We start from the raw sequence: 22633 nt of genomic DNA, 5'->3' as shown, positions 1-22633 counted from the left end.
TGGAATGAAAACAGACTCCTCTGGATTTTTGTTTGTTTGTTATCAGCAGAGAGTATCACTGTGCAGAGACTAACAAACTGCTGCTATTCTTTTCTGCTTCTTCTGACTCTTACTGGGTAATCATTCACCTGATAGCTTCTGGGGCTCTAGTATGTCATTTTTGGGGAGAATAAGCAGCTTCTTCCTCCTTAGAGCACACCACTCCCTCCCTCCTCTTCAGAAAGAGTCTCAAATCTATGTTTGTCTAATTGTATAGCTGTCCTTTTATTTCCCTCTCTCCTCTGTGTAACACTCCTCTCCAGGATTCCAAGAGTTAAATCTCCCTTTGTCTCCTTCAGAAATCTTTTCTCTCTCCCCCATTTGAAGCCTGTTTCTTTTAAAAACACTTCATTCCCCCTAACAACCTGGCTTGTGGAGAAGCATTCTTTAGTCTCATCATTGATTCTTCCAGGAGGGAGATTAGCCCATATTCTATTTGGCTGTAGTAGAAATAAAAACATAGCATACCTGATCCCAAACACTAAACAACCTAATGTTGAGTTTTTCAACTTTGTTTTTAATATTCATTTTGGATTTTCATTCTTGGACCCTAAATAACTAATTTAAACTTTTACCATCATTGATTAACTATAATAACCTGGCACCTGAACTAACCTTCCCTTCCTTATTCTTGGTAGTTTTAGCTTTGTAGTCATACCCACCTTCCCCTCAACTTGGCAAGAGCCTTTAGTACTACCAATTTGTCTCCCTTATTCATGAACTCTAATTTTCTTTACCCTCTGATTGTTCCACTTGAAGTTCTCTCAGTTATGTTGTCTTACTCTTTTCTTTCTTAATGGCTACCTCTTCAGGTCCTACTCCCTAAATTCTCATTGATCCTCCTTAATTGTTCTTGATCTTGTTCCTCTTTCAACACAGAAACAGACTCTGGATTAGGATCTGAGCCTATAGATTATTTTTCTTCAGATTTTCCTCAATTTCTTCCAAATTCCTTCTTCCCAAATTCAAACCCTGGCTTGATTTACTAGTCCAAGACCTTCCAAGTTACTTTTATAATTTCCTTCTTCTTATTTAGTGCAAGCCCTTTTTACTCTTCCACCCCCCCAAAAAAAAACATCAAAATTGGTTGAAGCCAAGGAATCAGAAGGCTTGGATTCTAATCCTAGTTATGCTTCTTACCGTTTTTGTGAATTTGGACAAGTTACTTAACTTTTTCAGGCATCAGTTTCCTCATTTATAAAATGAGAAGATTGGACAGGATGATCTCTGAATCTCTTCTAAATTTAAATACTATGATCTCTTTTCATCTTATGTCATGACAACTAGGAACGTGATCCACTGAGCTCCAATGCCTCCCAGGAAAAGTGGAAGTGAAAAAGCTAACATGGTTCATTAGACTCTTCCTCATTGTAATCATGTAAATACTAATGCAAGCCTAAGTAATTCCAGTCATCAGTACCCTAAATTTTTCCCTCAAGCTTCCCAGAATAAGGTGGGATTATTAGATATATTTCATATCACTGATCATTATTTTAGAGCAGATGACTTACATGAGTGAAATATAATCCCACAAGAAGACCAATTGATAGCAGAACTGTAACTGGAATCCAGCTTTCTGGTTTTTCACATATTCCACCTTACTCAATTTAAGGACCTGGAGACATCCCTTTCCTATTTTTAAGTGTCCCTGACTTTTCCATTATAGCACATATATAAGCTTTGGAGCCCATTCTCTCAACCCACACTTGTACTGGCAGGCAGAGATCCCAGAAAAAGGCTATTAATAACTCCATTTCCTCTAAAGATTCTAGGAGTGCCCATACGAGGCTAAGGGGAGGTCTTTCTAATGCTATCACTGTCAAGCTCTAACCCCATGTGTTTTTACCCAATATCATTCAACTAGCTCAGGGGTGGGGAAACCATGGCCTCAAAGCCACATGTGTCCTTCTAGGTCCTTGAGTGCAATCTTTTGACTCAGCCCAAGTTTTTTTTATTACAGTTTTTTTTTTTGCTTTTTTGGGGGAGGGCAATTGGGGTTAAGTGACTTGCCCAAGGTCACATGACTAGTTTTTGTGTTAAGTATCTGAGGTTGGCTTTGAACTCAGGTCCTCCTGACTCCAGGGCCGGTGCTCTATTCACTGTGCCACCTAGCCACCCCATGAGCCCAAGTTTTTTAGAACAAATCCTTTCATTAAGGGGATTTGTTCTGTGAAGTTTAGATTCAGTCAAAGGGCTATGCCCAAGGAGATAGACGGCTACATGTGACTTTGAGACCACAGGTTCCCTACCCCGACCTAATTATTGTTTCCCCATATCTTCTAATCAGTGATGAGTGCCCCCAATGTGAACTGGTTTCTCTCTCCTCAATGTAAATGAATCCATCAATATCAATTGGTTTTTACAAAGAGATATTTGTTGAGTACAAAATAGTGCAAAGTAGCTCCCTGAATGAGAGCATACCCTCCCTCTCTGGGGAGAGTGGGCTCAAACTAAAGTGATTTTTACAAAACATTCCTCCCATCACAAGACAGGGATGGATACTTCTGGCTCTAGGAGGTCTTTGCTCCTATTGAGAAATTCCCACCAAGTTTGTTTTAAGTGTGGTGTAGCCAATGAATGGGTCACCTGTGCTTGCAGGACATAGTCTCTCAACACCTGGGTTGAGTACCCCATGTTTGTACTCAGTCCTCAGCTCCTTGCTGGGCTCGGCTGCTTACAGACTTTGCTATGGACCTCTTCCTGGACCTCTGTTGGCTCTTTTAATGTTTCAAAGCTCACAGAGTCATGACTTGGTTCATTCCATCTCTCATACTCATTCACCTAAGAGCAGGGGAAAAAATGAAACAACAGAGATAGGAAAACAGCAGTGCTGTGTTTTTCAGATTCATGATGACTGTGTGAAAGTCAGAGACCACACTCTCACCTAGGGGCACATAGCAGTTCATTCTTCTGATTTGAAAGCTAAGAGAGGGAGGGAGAGAGACAGACAGACAGACACAGAGAGAGACAGAAAAGAGAGACAGAGACAGACAGACAGACAGAGACAAAGAGAGAGGGAAAGGGAGGGGGGATGGAGGAGAGGGAGATACAGAGAGAGATTTTTCTCTGTTGGAGTCTTTTGCATGCATACTTAGTTCCAACTCAGCAACCAATTAAAAGTTGTTTCTTCACTGCATGATAAGTGGACAAGAAACAGTTACAGAAATTTTGAGCATTCTCTGAAGTGGAGGATGGGGCCTTCCAATATACACTATCATGTATTTATGGAAGCAGGCTCCTCTATCTCCTACCATTTAACCTGGCCAGTTGTAATGCTGCCATATAGTGTGGAGTCTGGATGGCCATATTTCACCACTATGGCTCTCTACATCACCCTTTGCAGCAAGTCAAGAAGCCATGGTAGTGTCCTTATAATCAAGATCCTGAATTCTGAAATGGTCCTCTCTGACCATAAGCTACTGCCAATCTTTCTCACATCTTTAGTCCTTGTGAACCTTCATTACATCTTCAGGTCCCCCAATTCATCTTTTCTTTTCAGTGCTTAGCACAGTGCCTAGCACATAGTAGGCACTTAACAAGTATATATTGACTGACTGATTTCTATTACATCTATCATTGCTCTAACTTCCCTTCCTGACTCAAACTTGTTCCATTCAGTGGTCGTCCATTTCAAGATTGTTCTGCCCTGCAACCTTGAATTTCTTGTTGCTTTACATACCTTTCTCACCATTCTAATCCCCAATCCTGGGGACAGCCTACCATTTATCTTCACCTTCATTCATAAGAATTTATGAGACCATGTTGATTGGGTCTACTACAAAATATAGACCAGCCCCCCAATCTGACTCTACCCATTCATCATTGTAATTGTAAAAAATTTCTCCCTATTTCTCAAAGCCCCAATTTCACTCTTCATTTGTTTTCCCTCAGCAAACACTTTGTCTTCCATTTTACTAAAAATGAAAGAGACCATTTGACATGAGTTGCCTGAATTTCATTTCTTCATACCTCAATAATTCCTCGTATCTTTACCTTTTCTTTCTTCCTTCTCTCTGGTCTCAAAAATGAGATGCCTCTTCTTGCCCAGTTTAATTCCTCTTCTTGTGGCTTTGCATGGTCTCTTTCCCATCTCCCTCATTAACTTGTACTGTTTCACTTTCTCTCTTTCATCTTTAATATACTCAGGTACTATACCCTGTTACCTCTCTCAATTTCTCTGCCAAGCCTTAAGAACAGAGGTCATTCACACATTTTTTTGTATCATGAACCCTTTGACAATCTCTGAATCCTTTTTCAGAATAAAGTTTTTACTTTTAACGCATAAATTTAAAATAAAGGATTGCAAAGTATATAAAATTATAACTATATTGAAATACAGTGATCAGAATATAAACACACACATAGGTTCACAGACTCCAAGTAAAGAAGCTGTGCAGGAAGTATGGTGACTACTGGTTACCTTTACTTCCTTACCACTCATTTGGTCCTCAATTTCCTATAATCTTGCTTCTTTCTTCACCATTTCATTTGATTTCTCTCTCCAAGGTCACTAAAAAATTCCATATCCAAAGACTTTTATTCAATCCTCATTCCTCTTCTTGAGCTAAGCAGAGTATTTGACATCACTGATCATTCTCCTTGATATTCCCCCCCTCCCCCGCCTCTTTGGCTTCTGGGGTGATATACTTTCCTGATTCTCTTCCTACTTGTTTAATCACATCTCTGCTTCCCTAGCTTTCTCTCTCTAACCCTTAAAATCAATATTGCTCTTGCGTCTGTCCTCAACCCTCTTCTCTGTCTAAATATTATCTTTTATAAATATTCTCTACTTCTGTCCTTCAATTATTACTTTTATGTAGGTGAGTATCAAATCTATATCACCAGTCTTAAATTACATACTGCACTCCAGTACATAATTTCCAACTGTCTGTTATAATTTCTTCCTGGATGTCCTGCCAGCATCTCAAACTAAACACGTAAAAATATCACCTCATATTTTAAAAATCTGCCCCCTCCTCCTACCTTCCCTATTTAGATTGATAACATCACCATACTTTCAGTCACTCAAAGGAAAATCTTTGATATTTCCCTGATCCCCCTCCCTTCCTTGCTCCCTGTTGATTTTAAGTGAGTAATATTTCTCCCAACTGTTTCCTTCTTCATACTGCAACCAGTGTATCCTAGGTACTAATTATTTCTCCCCTGGCATATTATAGCCTCCCAGGTTGGTATAATGTGTGGGACTCTCAACAAGTATCTCTAGAGTAATGGTGTAGAGTCTCAGTTCAATCACCCTTACACAATAGAGCTTAGCTATATCTAAAAATCTGAAACACTTTGTCATCAGACTTACCCTTCCAGTAAATAGGACCTACCTGCTCTAAGAAGCATGTTTTGGGATGCCCCATTTGGCAGAGTTCTAAGTCTAATCATAGTATACAAAATACTGGATAGCAGGGAAATAGAGGTATCCTCTGGCCAGAGTTGCTATTAACTACATAGTTGTATATTCACTACCTTCTGTTGTTGGTCAACCACCTTCCTTTGTGCTTGACGCTCCACAAATCCCTGTCTGTGGCTGCCTTTCCAGTAGGAAGTCATAAGAATGTCCATATAAGGGAAAACTCCTATTTGTTTCTCTGTTGATGTATTTCTACACCAAATTCTGTAAGTCTGTGTGTGCTCATGCATGTTCAACACTCCTTTGTCCATTTCAGGTAAGAGAGAGGTTTCTGTGATGGCCATTTCTCCTGTTCTTCCTTCATATTTGTATATTCTTCTCAAGTGCCTTAGTCATGAGAAGAGCAACTTCTATCCTTTTTTCCTCCTTTCTACACAAGTATATTCCATTTACTCCCTTTTCTTTTCCTTTTTTATAACCCTCAGAACAGAACCAATCTATCCAAAGTCCTCTTTTTTTTTCAAAAACTCCCTCAATACCCATTAAAACACTAATATTCTGAAGATACACTTGTTTCTTCTCCCGTATTGGAATGTTAACACTGTATCATCATCCAGTTGCTCAAAATACATTTCTAGGTATTTTTGGATTGGTGTTTGCATTGCTAAGTTCCTACTCAGCTCCAGTCTTTACATGAGGAATGCTTAAAAGTCTTCTATTTCAATAAAGGTTCATTTTCTACTCTGTGACTCAGCTTTGCAGAGTAAGTTATTCTTTTGCCCTGTGAAAAATTTGTTTTTTCCTTTGCTTGTTCTTCTTTTTGGGGGGAGAGGGGGAGTAAGAAGGAGGGAAAGAGAAAAGGAACAAGAATTTGTGTCCATTATGTTCCAGACACTGTGTTAAGCAATTTACACATATTATCTCATTTGATTCTTACAACACCCTGTGAGGCAAATGCTGTTAGAAGATCTCTAGATTTGCAATACATTTTAATACTGGTCAGTGTTTTCTTTGGTTTTCTTTGATTTACTCTAGATCTTGAATCATTGTTTTGTGCTAGGTCCAGGTCTGACCTCTTGCACTTTTAGGTGGCTTGGTTGGCCCTGCTTGGTCTTGCACTGGATCCCTTGTGTCCTTGTGCTGACCTTTACTTCACCTGTATCTTTGAGGTTTGATCTCCAGTGACCTTTTTGACATCTGAGGACACATTGTTAGGAAATTCAAAATTCTTCATCTACCCTGGTGTGTGTTATGACACTGCACTGGTTAATTATCAGGCTGGTCAGTAGTCACTGGTCATTATCTGCTGCTAGTCCTAGAACTTCCAAAGTCACCACTTTGGACTTTCTGACCTATCTGAGGTTTTCTTAAGGGAGCTCCACCCCACTCTTGCTGTCTCTGGACACAGAGCCTTATAGGCTACATGTCTCCCATCTCTGTTATCACTGGTGCTGGCTTTGCGAGGGGTTTTCCCATAGCCGTGGAATTCTGACAGACTTTTTGTGTAGTTCTGAGGTCAATGAAGTAATTTGCTGTAACTTATCATTGGATTTTATTTTTATCATCTAAGTCTGGCACAAACTTCAGGGTTCTGCTAGAGTAGGTGTGTGAGAACTAGGAAGCCTGTTCAGGCAACCACAGCTATGACTTTTTAAACATGCCAGCTAAATTCCTTTTATACATGCCAGGAAAATTACTTATGACATGTTAACCTGTTCCCTGTGGCACCACTGTCTCCCTAATTACAATGATAACCGATGTTCTTCCTGTCTCCAGTCTCTCCTCTTTTTGATCCATCCTTTACACTGTTACCAGAATAATCCTGCTGATTCATGGGTTTGATTATGTCATTCTCCTGCTGAAAAACCTGCAGTTGTTTCCGACTGCTTGTCTAATAAAATACAAACCTCTGAGTCTGGTGTTCAGATTTATTTGCTACCTGGGCTAGATTTGCCTTTTCAACCTTGTCGCATCTAGTGGATTTCCCTTTTAAGACCTATTTATTATAGACAAAATGAAATACCATTTTCTTGATCTCCTTCCTGACTTCTCTTGCATTTATGTTTTGGTTTATCCATCCCTGACTGTCTAGGTTGTAACTCTTTCAGTTTTAACCCATGCATCCTTTCCTATTTAAATCTCTTCTTTCATGGCTCAACTTAGATATTATGTACTCAATGAAGACTTTCCGGGTCTACATAGTTTTAAGTGATCTCTTAATTTCTAATATCACTCTTGACTTTTCCCATTTATTCATACTAATATAACTTGCATTATGGTTATATCCTTGTCCTAATCTTTCTTACTAGACTGTGAACTCTTGAAAGAAAGGATTATTGTCTTTCTTCTTTGTTGTATCCCCCAAAACTAACATCTGCCTTCTTTCCACATAGTAAATATTTGGTGAATTTTTGTTAAATATATTCAATCTGTTAGGTACTCCTCTTCTAGATGATTTTTTCCCCAGAATGTCACAACATGCCATTCCATTAACTGGTAGGGACAAAATAATCAGCTTACATATGACTTACTCTAGCTGATAAGTTACTGTTGTGTATGGTTTGAATGCTCATGAGTAAGTTAAAGAAATTATCAAGTATAAAAATAATCCCCCAAGTATTATAAGGTGATAACAGAACAGAATTGATTCTTCTTTACAAGGACACATTTTGAGCTTTTCCTGTATTTCCAAATTGGAGACATGGCAAAAAGTTATGAGAAAAACATTGCATCAGAAAGAATGTCAGGTAGCAGGATACTTGAATAAGAGACTAGGGAGATTATTTATGCATGTATGATTTAGAAAATTTATAGGCTCTTCCATATCTAAAGCACTTTCAAGCCATATCACTCCATCCTTGACTAATTGAATTAAGCCTTTAGGATTTCCTCAAATGAACTGATGTCATGGCTCCTTTAATCAGCAGCATTATGGAAGGCAAATGACCCCTGGAAAATAAAAATGCAAATTAAAAAATTACATGATCATCGATCTATCTTGTAAATGGAACTACATGGATTGTAAATTTAAATGACATTTTTGGTGGTTTCCCAAATCAAGATCTTACTTTTTAGAAATGCAAAATCTGCAAGGGAATTTCTCCCAAATCTGAATTTAAATTCCTTGAGCAAGTTTTTGTAAAAGAATTTTCAGGATGGACAGCTCCTTTTGTTTTTCATTTCTAGAGGCTATTGAAGTAAATTTTGACCTGAGTATCAAAACTACATAACTTTCCAGCTGGCAGCACAGGGACATCCTTAGGAATTTTGTAATCCTGCATAGTACCTGAAACACTCACAAGGACTTGGTACACAGACCACATGGTAACACAAGAGTGAAATGCCCTCATAGGCAAAATGCCATGAGCAAACTAAACTTAAAAGACTTTCCTGAAACATCATACTAAAGAGTTCCAGAACTATAAGTTCCTGACCTTTTGATGAATGAAATTTCAGGGAGTATGCAGCTGGCAAAAAGGATGGCTTCATGTGACTCTTTATTGTTGCTGATGCTTTGTTTGGTGAAAGCTCAAAGTGTGCCACTCCCTAATGTAGAAATCAGAGAATGGAATTTGTCTGGAGGTAACACTACTCCCTTTGGCAATCTGAAGTCACTTAATTCAGTTGAATTTCCATTCATTACTAGGAAATTGACTTGAAAAATCAAATTATTTTGAAAAGATGGCTTCTAAATGTTCATGGGAATCACTGTGAATTAATTTGTATAGTAAACTATAAGGGGAGTGTTCTGTGTAGTTGATTTCTTATATGGAATCTTTGTTTTCTGGGAAAGAAAGCCCTAAACACCATTTATCAAGGGGAGAAAAAAATCCTGAATTAAAAATGGAATGACGGTCTAAATTTTTACTCTTTACTTTTCATTCTTTCCTTCTATCATTCTTGCCATTGACTTACTCTAGTGAACTACAAACTAAATATGAAGTATGTATGTATGCTTTATATATGTATATATGAAGCTTAAAAAGAGGTGAGCAGGGTTCTGAACTGTAGCTATAATGGTGTAACCTATAGGGGCATCTAGAGTCTTATGTGTCATTCATCAGACCCTTCATTCATCAGATACTAAAAATGTTTTACTGATTCCTCTTGTCTCTATATTACAATTATTTCCCATCCTCTTCCAGACTGAACCTTACCTTTTGATAAAGAAAAACAATTAATAGGAGTCATTCAGTACAGAAACAGTATCTGATAATGTATACAATGCCTGGTCTTAGTAGTCTTTCCACCTCTGTGCCTTGAGGGAAGAGGGTTAAATAATTTGTTTCTAAATCAAAAGAAAAGCTATTGTTTAGTGTTTCTGTTAAGGTTCATAAATGATTGGGTGTCTTGAGCTTAGCACAAAAATGTTTTTGATGTTGTTTAAAGTTTTGTTGATATCTTAAAAAAAAGCATCACCTACATTTCCCTATGTATCTCTCCCCTTCAACTTCTCCCAAAACAACCCATTATAACAAAGAATAAAAAGAGAAAAATACTTTGAAAAACTGAACTGCACATGGAAAATCTGATATAACATGCATAATCCCCCACCTCTGTAAAGAATAAAGGGATGGTGTCTTCTTCATATTTTTTTTCTTTGGGACCAATCTTGGTACTTATAAACTCACAGCAGATCAGGTCCATTTTAGTTGTCCAAGACTGGACATGGAAAATATCTTTTTAAACAAGAGAAGGTTGAGGATTTTTAGAGGGCTGGAAAGGAAGAATCCTTTGAAGAAAGGCTGAGAGGTTTTGCACTTTTTAGGCTAGACAAGTCAAAGATGGTGGACATTTAAAAGTCATACTAAGACATCCAGCAAATAAGTCTATTGGTTTTATTTATTTACTTTTTCATTTTAACATGTATTTATTATCACTCCTTCTCACTGTCTTTCCCTCCCCCCACTGAAAAAGGAAGAAAATTTAAGAAATCTCTCATAATTAATACATAATAGTTAATTCTATATTATCTATTAGTATAATATTATATATAATATATAATAGTTCAGCAAAACAAATTTCCCCATTATCCATTTCTAAAAATGTATGTTTTTAAAGTATATGTTACTGTATTTTAAGTACATCATTTCTTTGGCAAGAGGTGGAGAGTATATTTCATCTTAAGTTCTTTGGACTCATAGTTTATCTTTACATTAGTCAAAAGTCTTTAAGTTGTTCTTCTTTATAAATGTTGTCATTATATAAATTGTTCTCCTAGTTCTACTTGCCTTAATTTTCTCTGTCCATTTTATAGTTTCTTATGGTGCATTCATGTGGAATGGGGATTTCCAAGGAAGCTTGGTAATCTGTAGGACATCCTTCTCTCCACTTATGAGCCAGTTTAGAATAGGGCAATAAGCACTGGAATGGAAGTGGAAATTGGATTCTATGCTCAACTTCTCTTTGTGACCTTAAACAAGTCATTTCACTCTTTAATTTATAGGAGGATATAGAGAAGAGTCACATGGGCTAGGAAAATATGTACATCCATCAAAAAACTGAAGAAAAATGGAGTACCTCTGGAAAGAGTCTAATTAAATTTTTTTTTACCATATCAATAATCACAGTCTTTAACAAAAGCAGGGTCCCACTCTTTAATTTTTAGTCACTGCTGCCATCTGAAAGAATGCTTTTTCAATCATTCCCTTCAATTTGTACTCTAAACACTCTGAGTATGTCAACAAACTTTCATCAAGTTCTTCTGTGATTTTAATAAATGATGAGAGGTGTGAAAGGAAGAGCAGGAAAGATTTCTAGTTAATTGCTGTCACATAATCCAGTAAAGACAGGAACTGGGTGATGGGAAAGTAGCATGTTAACTAATTTAGTTTCTAGCTATCCAATTCTTACCCTTTCTGTAAAACTCTTTGAAAGAAGTGGGAACATAGACATAGAAGGACAGAAGAAACACTGGGGAAGTAACATAAGTCGGATTGGTAAAGCATTGCTTGGATTTTCTTTCTTTTTTTTTTTTAAAGCCATTGGGGTTAAGTAACTTGCTCAAGGTTACACGGCCAGTTATTTTTGTGTGGGTGCCGAGTATCTGAGGCTGAAACCGATCCCAGGTCTCCTAATGCTGGGGCCGGCACTCTTACTCACTGCACCACCTGGCCACCCCTTGCTTGGATTTCCAGGGTAGAATGAATCTTATAAATCATCTGTTTTCATATGCCCATTTACCATTGAAAAAACTGAGGCTCAGAAAGGTTGGTTAGCTTACTTATAATCACACATTGGTAGAGCTATTATTCTGATCCCTTGATTCACAGTCCCACCCCCAGGTCATGTTTATATTCCTTATTGTTATAAGGGATCTTGATACTTTTTCAAATAAATCTATGATGCTAACAACTTGGTATTGATGCAAAAAAACTTCTCATCATTTGTTAATTTTAAGATTACAATTGGATATCAAGTCAAACTTAAAATTTTGAAAATAAAAAGGAGAAACACAAACATGGCATCTTGCAGGATTCAAAGAGTGCTAACATCTTGTCTCTTTCATGAATCGTTTTTGACACCTTTGGCGGATCCTCTGTTACAGCATTTATGGAAATCCACAGATGCATTGAATCAACATTTAGTTGATTCGGTTGACTGAATTTGTTTTGCGGACTATTTATATTAATTATGAGGGATTCTTTGATTTTCTCCCTTTTTGTTCAATGAGGGGAGGGAAAGACTGCAGGAAGAAATGATAATAAATACATGCAAAAGTGAATAAGTAAATAAATAAAACTAGTAGACCTATTTGGTGGATGTGTTAATATGGCTTTTAATTGGTTGATTCTTAAGATTTTGAAGCTTACAAAACAAAAGTAGTACCACTGTAGGGAGCTGTATTTCAAGAAACCAATGGCATTGTTATTTTTCCATTTTCCTGTTGCTTTTTTTAAACTAATTTTTAAAAAGTTTGAGCAAAATAGAAGTAGAAATAAGTTAATGGTTGAGCCTCTAAACAGTGCAATAGAGAACTCTACAAAATGAATGCAATCTCATGCCAAATAAAGACTTTCCAGGGTGATGATAAATGTTAGCTAAGTTTCTGTACAACCTTTTCCAGTTCACTAGCATCTTCATCATCTTCCCTTTAGTCATCCCCCTCATCACCTTGAGCTGATCCATAGATTATGTGACTTGTTAAGCAAAGGTGTCAGGTTTGTATGACTTAGAATTTGATCCATGGAAGCTAAGCACCCTTAGTTTTGGCTTTGCATTTAAGGTTGAGGGGAACTAAGTAAATAATCATTTGACTAGTGGCATTGTTTCTTGTACAGTTTTTGTAGTGGGAAAAACCCTGACTTCAGAGTTAGAAGGCCTGTTATTTACTCCCTTGTCTTTTGGTAGACCATTTGACTTCACTGGGCCTATGAAGAAATTAAATTAAATGATCTCTAAGGTCCTTCCTTATTCCAAAGCATAAGATCCTGTACTGTTCTCTTGCTTGATATTTGGACAACAATTATGAGTTAAGGAATAAAATTAAATACAATAGTCACTTTTTCTTCTGTTACAGAGACTTAAGGCTACAGTGTCGCTTGGGGACTGAATTACCCAAATTGAGTATATAATAGAGTGTGCTTATGTTGGCAGCCTGCTCAGACCATACACAAGGGGATGCATGGTGGTCTGATAGAAAAAACAAAACAAAACACTGACCTAGGAGTCAAGGGGTTTGATTATAGTCCCATTTCTATGACTAACCAGTTTATGGTTTTAGAGAAATCATTTAAACTTTATGAGACTTATTTTCTTCATCTCTAAAATTTGGGGAGGTGGTACTATGAGATAAAATGGAAAAACATGTGCCAAAGTACATGAAATTCACAAAGTACCTTACAAATATAAAATATTGTTAGTAAAGGTACCAACTTTGGGTTGATAGGATGATTTTTACCAGTGTCAGAGTTGGACACTTGAAAAGGAGTCAGGAGACCTGGTTTTTAGTTCTGTTTAAATGATTATGAAAATTTACCTCTATAAATGTCAGTTTCCTCATCTGCAAAGTAAGAGGCTTAGAGTTGTTAATTTTTAAGGTGACTTTCAACTCTAACCATTATATGAAACCCCAGAATGCTTCCATTTTGTTCCCTTTTATGTAATGGGATGCAAAAGCATTTTTTAAGCATTTATTATTTGTCAAGCATTGTGTTAAGCACTGGGAATACAAATAGAAAATTGAGACTTCCCTTATTCTCAAAGAGGTCACATTCTGCTTAAAAGAGACAACACATAGAAGAGTTCAGGTTCGGGGAGATGGAAAGACCCAATGGACCTTTAGGATGCACAAGCAGGATAGATGACAAGGCCTAGCCATCTTTTATTTGCACTACTGGGAAGATAAAAGCCTGCTGGGATCTTAGCAGTTGATGCTGGGGTAGTTAGGGTGAGACTGTATATAGAAGAGGGCAGATTTTTTCTCCATTTTAAATGGGAGAATCATGAGGAGGATATAAGGATGGGAAATAATAATCCCAGTTCTCTCTTACATGCTAAGGGGCATATGCTTCATGGGGTATGGAAATGAAGGTTATCTCTACCTTGTCTTCTCCCAAATTCTGTCCTCCAAATCTATTCACATTTGTAAATATTTGTTGAGTGCTTGCTATGTGGTACATGCTGTATATATAAGTATTTTCAGAGATGATAGCTGAGCCTCCTACCTACAGATTAGATAATCAGGATATTTCATCTCCTTGAAGCTCTTTTTTTAAAAAAAAATTACAGGTGAAACAAAATTGGAAACAATATGCTAGTAGTATTCAAGCTGCCTTTCCTCTCCATGCCTCTGCCAAAGAATATTCTAGAAATAACAAGTATACTGACTGCTTACCCAGTGTTGAGTCTCCATTCTCCTCCTCCACAAGCCAAATGGTAACTGAAAAACATGCAGCAGAAATAGAATTGGAGAAGAGAGTTTAACAAATTCTAAATCCTGAAGGGAAAGAGGCCACTTAGTTCTGTCCTGCTTATGATGTACTTACTGAGGGTTACCTAAAATTCCTGGGACTAGGATAATGAATCTAAAATAAGATTTTCTTAGCAGAAATTTTTAGAAAAAAAAAACCTCTACAATTATTTATTTGAAAAATTCCAGACCTCCAGCATGGAGGCAGATCCTTATGTTGTGAGCCTCTTGTAATGGAAGTGTGAATTTGGTGAAAATTTATGTCATTATGCTTTCATTATATTTTCAGTTTGTGCTTTTGAATTTTCATTTTTTCTTTCTAGTCTGTTAAACTCTCTCCTCCCCCCACCCCCATGAATTCCAGCTTCCACTGTGATGCAATGAGTTTATTGGCAGGAGCATGTGGCCCCTTTCATGTGCCAAAAAGGTCACAAGTACAAACATCCTAATTCCATAATCTTTGGTGCAGTGTCCTAGACAGTCAAACAAGTCTCTTCCTTTGCAACTTGAAATATTCTATGAGATGGGTGGGGGCAGAGAAGGGAGAAAAAGACAAACATTTGGATTATTTCATAAATATCTTTAGGCATAATTGATTGAATCAAGTTAATCAATTCAATTAAAAAATTAGCCCCTACTTCCCCAGTTCTGATATTTAAAAGATACTTTTCTTTCCTGGACCATGTATGATTCTAGATGTGTAGGAAAATGGGGGTGGTGATCAATGTTTGCATTTTTATGTTGCATTTTTGTTTTCAAATAGTTTTCTAATAGTGCCAGCAACAAATGCCTGTAGACTTAACACTCTTCCTTTTAGTTCACATAAATCTTTAAAAAAATGTTTCTCAGATATTTCTATAGACTAAAATAGTTCTAATATTTCCTTGCCCTTTTCCCCATCCTGTTCATTCATCAGAATGCCTATTTGTTATTAATGACGCATGACTCTCTGTTTTATTATGGATAACTAAGAAGGTCATGGATCTTAACTACATGCAAAGCAGATATTTCATTTTCTTAATTTACAGGTGGTGAGACCACAGGGGAATCTTAAAACTTGAATCATGATTAGGCATTCAAATAAAAAAAAAGATCTCCAGAAAATAGTTAAGGGCAACCAATTTAGATGAGGACTAAATTAATCTGCCTTGCAGAATTTTCTGGGTAGGTTTTCAAGAATCATTTTCTTTGCCAAGATTCCCTTTCTAAACAAATGGCAATCTGTTTGATACTGGTATCTGTCTCTTGGTGTTTAACAAAGTCCTTCAAGCCTAAGCACTTTCCTACATTTTTTTTCTTTATTCCTATTGCTATCTATCTCTGAAAAGCCTTCTGCACTCCTCTAATACCTTTCTCCACTTGTTAAATTCCCTTTCCTACTCATTCTTTTTTATTTTTTAAGCAATTGGGGTTAAGTAACTTGATCGAGGTTACATGGCCAGGTGTTTCTGGGTGGGTGCTAAGTGTCTGAGCCCGGATTCAATACCCAGGTCATCCCGACACGGGCCAGTGCTCTTACTTGCTGTGCTACCTGGCTGCCCCAATAAATATTTTGGCTATAGTAACTCTTTTTTTTGGCCTTTTGGAGGGCAATTGGGGTTAAGTAACTTGCCCAAGGTTACACAGCTAGTGTTTTTGTGTGGGTGTTAACTGTCTGAGGCTGGAACCAAACTCGGGTCCTCCTGACTCTGGGGCCGGCACTTTACTCACTGCACCACCTAGCCACCCCTCTACTCATTCTTTAAGGTCTCCTTCAACTATTGCTTTCTCTTGATTCCCCTGTAGATAATTACCTCTCTTCCTCAGACTTCACAACATATTTCACATCTCCCTAATGCATACATTATCATGTATGAGTTTGTGATATATTTATTTGTGTATGTGTCATATCTCCCAGCTAGAGTGTAAGTTCTATGAGGGGAGGGACTATAATTTATCTAAACTTTGTAGCTTCTCCAAGGCTGAGCATAGTGCTTTACACAGCATAGATACTTTTTTTTAAGTTTGTAAAGATTTGCTTTATGTCTTTTAATCCATGAGAACAGAAAAAAATGACTAACATGTTTAATGTGCCTTTTGGTTTGCTTGCTTTTAATGTGTGAAGAGAGAAGAGTAACAAATGTCTTTCTCCCTTTTTCATAAAGGATAAAAAAATCAGATCCTTATATCATTTTGTAGGTCACTTGAAGTTATGTTGTATAAGGAATAAGATCCTTGACCTTGACCAACTGTGTTGTTTTATTTTCCTCAAGGTTTTAAACTGCTTTCCCTGTGGATGAACTGTCAAACAATTCTTTATGGAAGAGTGAGTGTGATTCATGAACAAATGTCTATATCAGGGTTGGGGAATCTGCAGTCTTAAGAATACTTGTGACCCTCTAGGTTCTCAGGTATGATCCTTTGAATTCAAACTTCACAGAATAAACCCCATTGATAAAAGGATTTATTCTGGAAAACTTGGATTCAGTCAAAGGGTTGCATTTGAGGATGTAGAGGGTCACATGTAGCCTCAAGCCCACAGGTTCCCCACCACTGGCTATGTTATCCCTATTTGTTAGGAACTGTACAGTAATAAAGAAACAGAATGTGGATTAGACATTGTTCTCTAGAAGCTTTAATCTAGTCAGAGAGATAAGACTAGTATGTATTAAAATTTAAAAGATAATACAAGACTCAGGGGCAGCCAGGTAGCACAGCGAGTAAGAGCACTGTCCCTAGAGTTGGGATAACCTGGGATCGAATCCAGGCTCAGACACTTAGCACCACACCCAGAAATACCTGGCCATGTAACCTTGAGCAAGTTACTTAACCCCAATTGCTTTAAAAACAAAAAGATAATACAAGACTCTATAAAAGGAAGATCTTCAATTGTGTGGCATAGATGCTTATAAGAAGTCACAGAGGGAAAAAATCAGATGGGTAAACGAGTTGGAAAAGGCTTTTCGGAGGAAAGGAGATTTAAGATCATAAGATTATAGAATTTGGAATTGGAAGGGACCTTAGAGAACCTTTCCTAATGAAGAAATCAGTCTTGAAGAGATTCATCAGTTAACGTTTGTTAAGCCTGTACTCTGTGCCAGGCACTATGCTGAACACTGGGATACAAAGAGAAGGAGAAGCTAGTCCTTGCTCTCCAGGAGCTTGAGATCTAATGGGGGAGACGACCTTCAAATAAATATATGCAAAAATGCTACGTCCAGGATAAAGAGGAAATATTTAACAGAGGGAAGGCACTGGAATTAAGAAGGAATGGGGAAGGCTTCCTGTAGAAAGTGGGGTTTTAGCTGGGACATAAAATAAGCCAGAGAGGTCAGTAGTTCGACTTTTGTATGGTTATGTAGTAGAAAGTAGCAGGGCTGTGATTTCAACCCAAATTTCCTGACCATAAATGTGCTGTAATACCATGCAGTATGACTTAAGGCATCTTGAAAGAAGTGGGCCTGAGGAACAAGCAGCTTCTTCATGGAAGAATACAGAAGATTCACAGATACTACCAAGATCAAGGACATCTGTTTCTGGCTTCAGGAGGAAGAGATGTGTCATGGTAGGCAACTCCCTGCCGAGGAAGACAGAAGCAGCCATATGTCACCCTGACAGGGATCCACGTGCAATATGCTGTCTTACTTGAGCTTGTATTTGTGATATGGCAACCTTCAGAAATTTGTCAAATCTAAGGATTATTGCCTACTACTGGCAATTAACATATAAATTTAATATCTGAAATTTATAATACTAACTGAGATTCATAGCACTTCACAAAAGATTTTATATCCATTATTTCACTTGTTTCTCAAAATTGTCCTGTGAGGATAAGTAGCTTAGTAATTTTTGTCATTACTTTGGAGGTAAAGAAATTGAGATATGGAGAGAAAAATATGACTTACTTGTAAGTAGCAGGCCCGGGATTTAAACCCAGGAGGACTGACTTCAAATCCAGTGCTCCTTTCACTGTATCACAGCTGTCAGAAGCTGGAAGACTTGCTGGAGGAGCCTAGCAAGAAATTCAGGAAACCCTTAGCTGGAAACTCTGGGACTTAGGGCATGGGTGGTGTTTTTCTCACTTCACTAATTGAAGGTAAATGCCTTAGAAGAGAAAGTAGAATATGGAGAACGAACATGGCATAAGAAACTGAAATGATGGTGTCTTGCCTGGGGAAGGATTACATTTAAGAAGATATAGAAAGACTGGTCCTGGAGCCTGGCTTATGCATTTAGAAAGACATTAAACTGAAGAAGGAAGGCAAGAGAGAAAAGGTCCCAGATAGAGCTGCCATGCAAAATACTGTGATCAGCAGGTATCTGACATTGAAAGATATATAGCAGTAAAGGCATTCAGCAATTCAGAAGAGACTATAAATATGAAGAGAGGCAGGAAAAGCAGTAATGGTTTCAGGTGTCTATATGACAATATGCTAATTATGGAGATAAAACAAATTACAGATCATAAAGGTAAATATAGCCATATAGGAATCTCTCATACTTGGTGGTACTTGACTCATGACTGGCATATGCCAATAAAAAGAGTACGATGGTGTTCAAAAGGAAGGGATTAAGCTTGGCAGGGTTGGAACTGTATAACAAGACATCAGTGTAAAAATTCAGGACATAAAAAGGTTAAAACATGGTTGGTAGCATTTAGAAGATGATATTTAGAAGGAGAAAGGGAAGAAATATAATGATGGGACAATACTACAGGGTGAACCAGAAGGGATTAAGAATAAAAGGTAACGTGACTAATGTATAATGTGAAAGTATGTATAGATCCTATACTTGACTATATGCCATCATGGGAGGGGGGGGGGACAAAATGTAAAACTCAAGGAATTGTGGAATTGAATCCTGTAAACTAAAAGGAAACAAACAAATTAATTAAAAAATTAAATAAATTAAATAAAAAGAATAAGAAACGGGACAAGGGATAAAAATCAAAAGAAGAAACCTGGTAGGAGTAAAATAGAGATCACCTAGCCAGAAAGAAAGAAATGAATGGGTTCCTGTTGCATATCACAAAGCTAGTGTGAAGGCAGGATATACTTGTGATGAAATACATAAACTATCGGGAAATTTCTGTAGTTTTCTCTCTAATAAACATCTAACTATAAGTGATTGACTATCCTTGTTTATAATTTTATCTTTCAAATGGCTAGGAAAGCAATTAGAGGTATTGCTATTCTCTACCTGATTCCAACCTAAAGGAGCTGAATGGTTAAGTGGAAGTGAAAGGAACCTGGGGAGTCAGTGTTTGTCTTAGAGTTTATGGTAAATAAGGAGAAAAAGGTAGGGTATCATCTAATCTAATGTCTTCTATAGCTTTACAGGCATGGGTTTCAAATAGTACAGAGATAAAATAGGTTAATGCTCCTGCCTTAAGACTCTAAAAGTGAAGTGAACCCAAGAGAGATGATAAGCTCTTAAGAATCAAGGTTTAGTGATGTAGTAGCACTGATTCTGATATGGAAGAAAATAAAGGGGGGGTATGTCTAAGCAAACTGATGCAGCTACCAGGAAGCTCACCAATTAACTCAGATTTTAGAAGGGTATGTAAAAGAAATGGAAGCAAGTTCAGGAAACTAATGATCAACCAAAAAAGTGACAAAATCTTACAAGAATATTGTTAGGGATGTTAAATCCCAGTTTGAACTGGGATACATGAAAAATACTAAGGACAACAACAAAAAACTTTTTTAATGTTGGAGACAAGAAGCAAATTCAATCTAGATTTTCAAAAAAGTGTTAACTCAAAGGAGAGGTATGATTCTTGTTCTGAATTATTGGAAAAGTAATTAATTAAGGGAAGACATCTATTCAACTTCTGCTTCTCCATTCTCTACCTATATAAATCATCTTCAGATGAAAATAAAACAAAAATGATTTGAGGGAATTTAACCCCAAGAAAATTGAGGAGATGGTAAGATTACATCTAATTATCCTAAATTTTATCCTAAGGTATTGAAAGAACTTGTGGCTATGATTGTTTAACAGCTGTAGGTGATCTGTGGAAAATTGTGGGTAGTAGGAGAGATACTACAGGGATAGAAGCAGCTAAATATTAACCTAATTTTAAAGGGAGAAGAAGCTGGATACTTCAAACTCTAGGCTGGTGAGCTTATCACTGACTTCTGGCAAAGGTCTACTCTAGGAATCATTTTTAGAGGAATTATTTGATCTCTTAGAAAGAGGAGTGGGGACCAATACAGTCCAGTATGGATTCATTAAGAACAAGTCATCCCAACCTAAACTAATATCCTTTTTTGTCAGGTACTAAACTAATAGCTGGGAATTTCATGGACATGGTATATCAATATTTCATCAAGGTATTTGATAAAGTGTCTCCAGACAGTCTTGTGTACTAGATGAAAATAAGTAGACTGGATAATAGTATAGTTAGCCATGTTTACAAGTGGTTGATTGGCTATTGTTGATCAATGGATAATAACAAACTGGAAGGGGATCTCTAAGGGAGTGTCATAGTACTCTGCCCTTGTCCTTTCATCAGTGCAACACATTTTATCAGTACATTTTTTATTAAGACAAAGATAGTATGTTTATCACATTTTCACAGATTGTTATAGACAGGATTACTGATTTGGATGTTGGACATGCAACACCTCTGTGACCCCTTCCAGTTCTTAATTTCATGATTTTAAAATTAAATTGAGCATCCATCATGGTCTTATAAAGATAATATTTAGATCAGGAGTAGAGAAAATGAAGGCATTTTACTATGAGGATGGGGAAAGGCAATGAGGAAGAATGAGCTTTTTATGTTTGTGGGTCAGTGAGAAGAAAGGATTAATTAGAGTGGACGCTTTTGTGTCTGGTAACAATAGGAAGCAAAGTTGGATAGCTAAAGTGATCCTTGAAAATTGTGCAGAGGAATTTAGACTTGATGCAATAGAATAGGGAGCCCAATGGTGATTTCAGAACAAACAATTGAGATGATAGAAATGGTGTTTAAGAAAGATTAGTCACCAAGGCCAAATATAGTAGATTTTATATCATATAACATGTGGCAGTATCTTGCACATGATTAGATGTTGTACAAATAATTATTGACTCTTAAATGGAAAGAAGAAAATTTAGTGATGGCTCTTTCAAGGTAATGTGTAACCTCAAAGAAATTTTTTTTGTATTTGGCATTATTTGTGTAATCTTTTGCAACTTTCCTATCCTAGTACTATTTGTTTAGACTACTCTTAAAATAAATTTGAATTTCTTGAATACATAGCAACTTAGCTGAGAGATGAGGGTAACCTAGAAGTATATTTGAAAGGAGAAAGTTGCATTAAAAATATGCCCCAACATACAATTACATGGCTAACCCACTAATAGGTCATCAAAATTTGAAGACAGTAGGAAAAAACAATCTAATATTTAGGTAATAATTTGTTATAGTGTTATAGACCCTTTAGTTTTTAACAGGGTCATAGATCATAGCTTTAGAACTGGAAACTACCTTACTGATGATCTATCCTAGAGTTGACAAGCCAGTCGTCCAGCACTCTCGAGTTTGGCCAGAACCAGGTTAAAATGTAATCTGGAAATATTTGATGAAGTAAATAAAAATATAATAAATCACAGGTAATATTAATAAGTGATTTTCTAAGTCTACATGCACCCATAGGGTTCTTTATGTATGGCTTAGTGACTTCTGTTTCTATTTGAGTTTGATCTAGTCTAATCCCCTAATTTTATAGATGAGAAAACTGAGATTCCACTGAGAAAACAAGTAACTTTTTAATTTCATATAGGTAATAATTAGAGCATCTGGGACTTTAATCCAGATCCTCTCACTTCAAATATAACGATCCTTTCTCTATATGTTTGTATTTTTTTGGTGAGCTTCTTTTGCATTCCATATAATTTCCTCCACTCATCTTTTTGTTCTGGGGTTGTTGTTATTCAGTAGTTTCAGACTCTGTGACCCCATTTGGGGTTTTCTTGGCAAAGGTAATGGAGTGGTTTGCCATTTCCTTCTCCAGCTCGTTTTACAGATGAGGAAACTGAGGCAGACAGGGTGAAGTGACTTGACTGGTGTAGGATCACACAGCTAGTAGGTGTCTGAGGCTAGATTTGAACTCAGGCCTTCCTGACTCTAGTCCTAGTCTCTTCATCATACCACCTGTCTGGGGGCATTTTCACTATCAGTGAAGCCACTGCCCACACAAAGGAAAATTATCCAAGGAGATTTTATCTGGTGAAAGTTATATCTCCTCAGCTGAGCAATCCTTGGTAACTTCCTCAACCAGTGCTAATCAGTACCTGCTCCACAATTTGCGCTTTTAGAGTTGCTAGGAGTCTTGAGAAGTGACATAACTTGC

The 22633-nt window shown here is 37.1% G+C and overlaps 1 protein-coding gene and 1 long non-coding RNA gene across 9 annotated transcripts in view; one reads left to right on the top strand and one right to left on the bottom strand.

Moving 5' to 3' along the window:
- The window catches only part of NRCAM (neuronal cell adhesion molecule), a 319224-nt gene that overhangs the window by 19623 nt on the left and 276968 nt on the right, over positions 1–22633 (top strand). The window lies entirely within an intron of this gene.
- LOC138176188 (uncharacterized) lies at positions 8067–18497 on the bottom strand. Its single transcript, XR_011172186.1, has 3 exons — positions 18197–18497; positions 14238–14282; positions 8067–8350 (listed from the first exon to the last, which is right to left on the bottom strand). It is a non-coding gene; the product is annotated as an uncharacterized lncRNA (long non-coding RNA).

This window comes from Petaurus breviceps, unplaced genomic scaffold (assembly GCF_028583685.1).
Source record: "Petaurus breviceps papuanus isolate PSGF00001 unplaced genomic scaffold, PetGlider_PUasm1.0 84, whole genome shotgun sequence".
NCBI classification, from domain to species: domain Eukaryota; kingdom Metazoa; phylum Chordata; class Mammalia; order Diprotodontia; family Petauridae; genus Petaurus; species Petaurus breviceps.
This window is presented reverse-complemented; position numbering and strand designations above follow the sequence as displayed.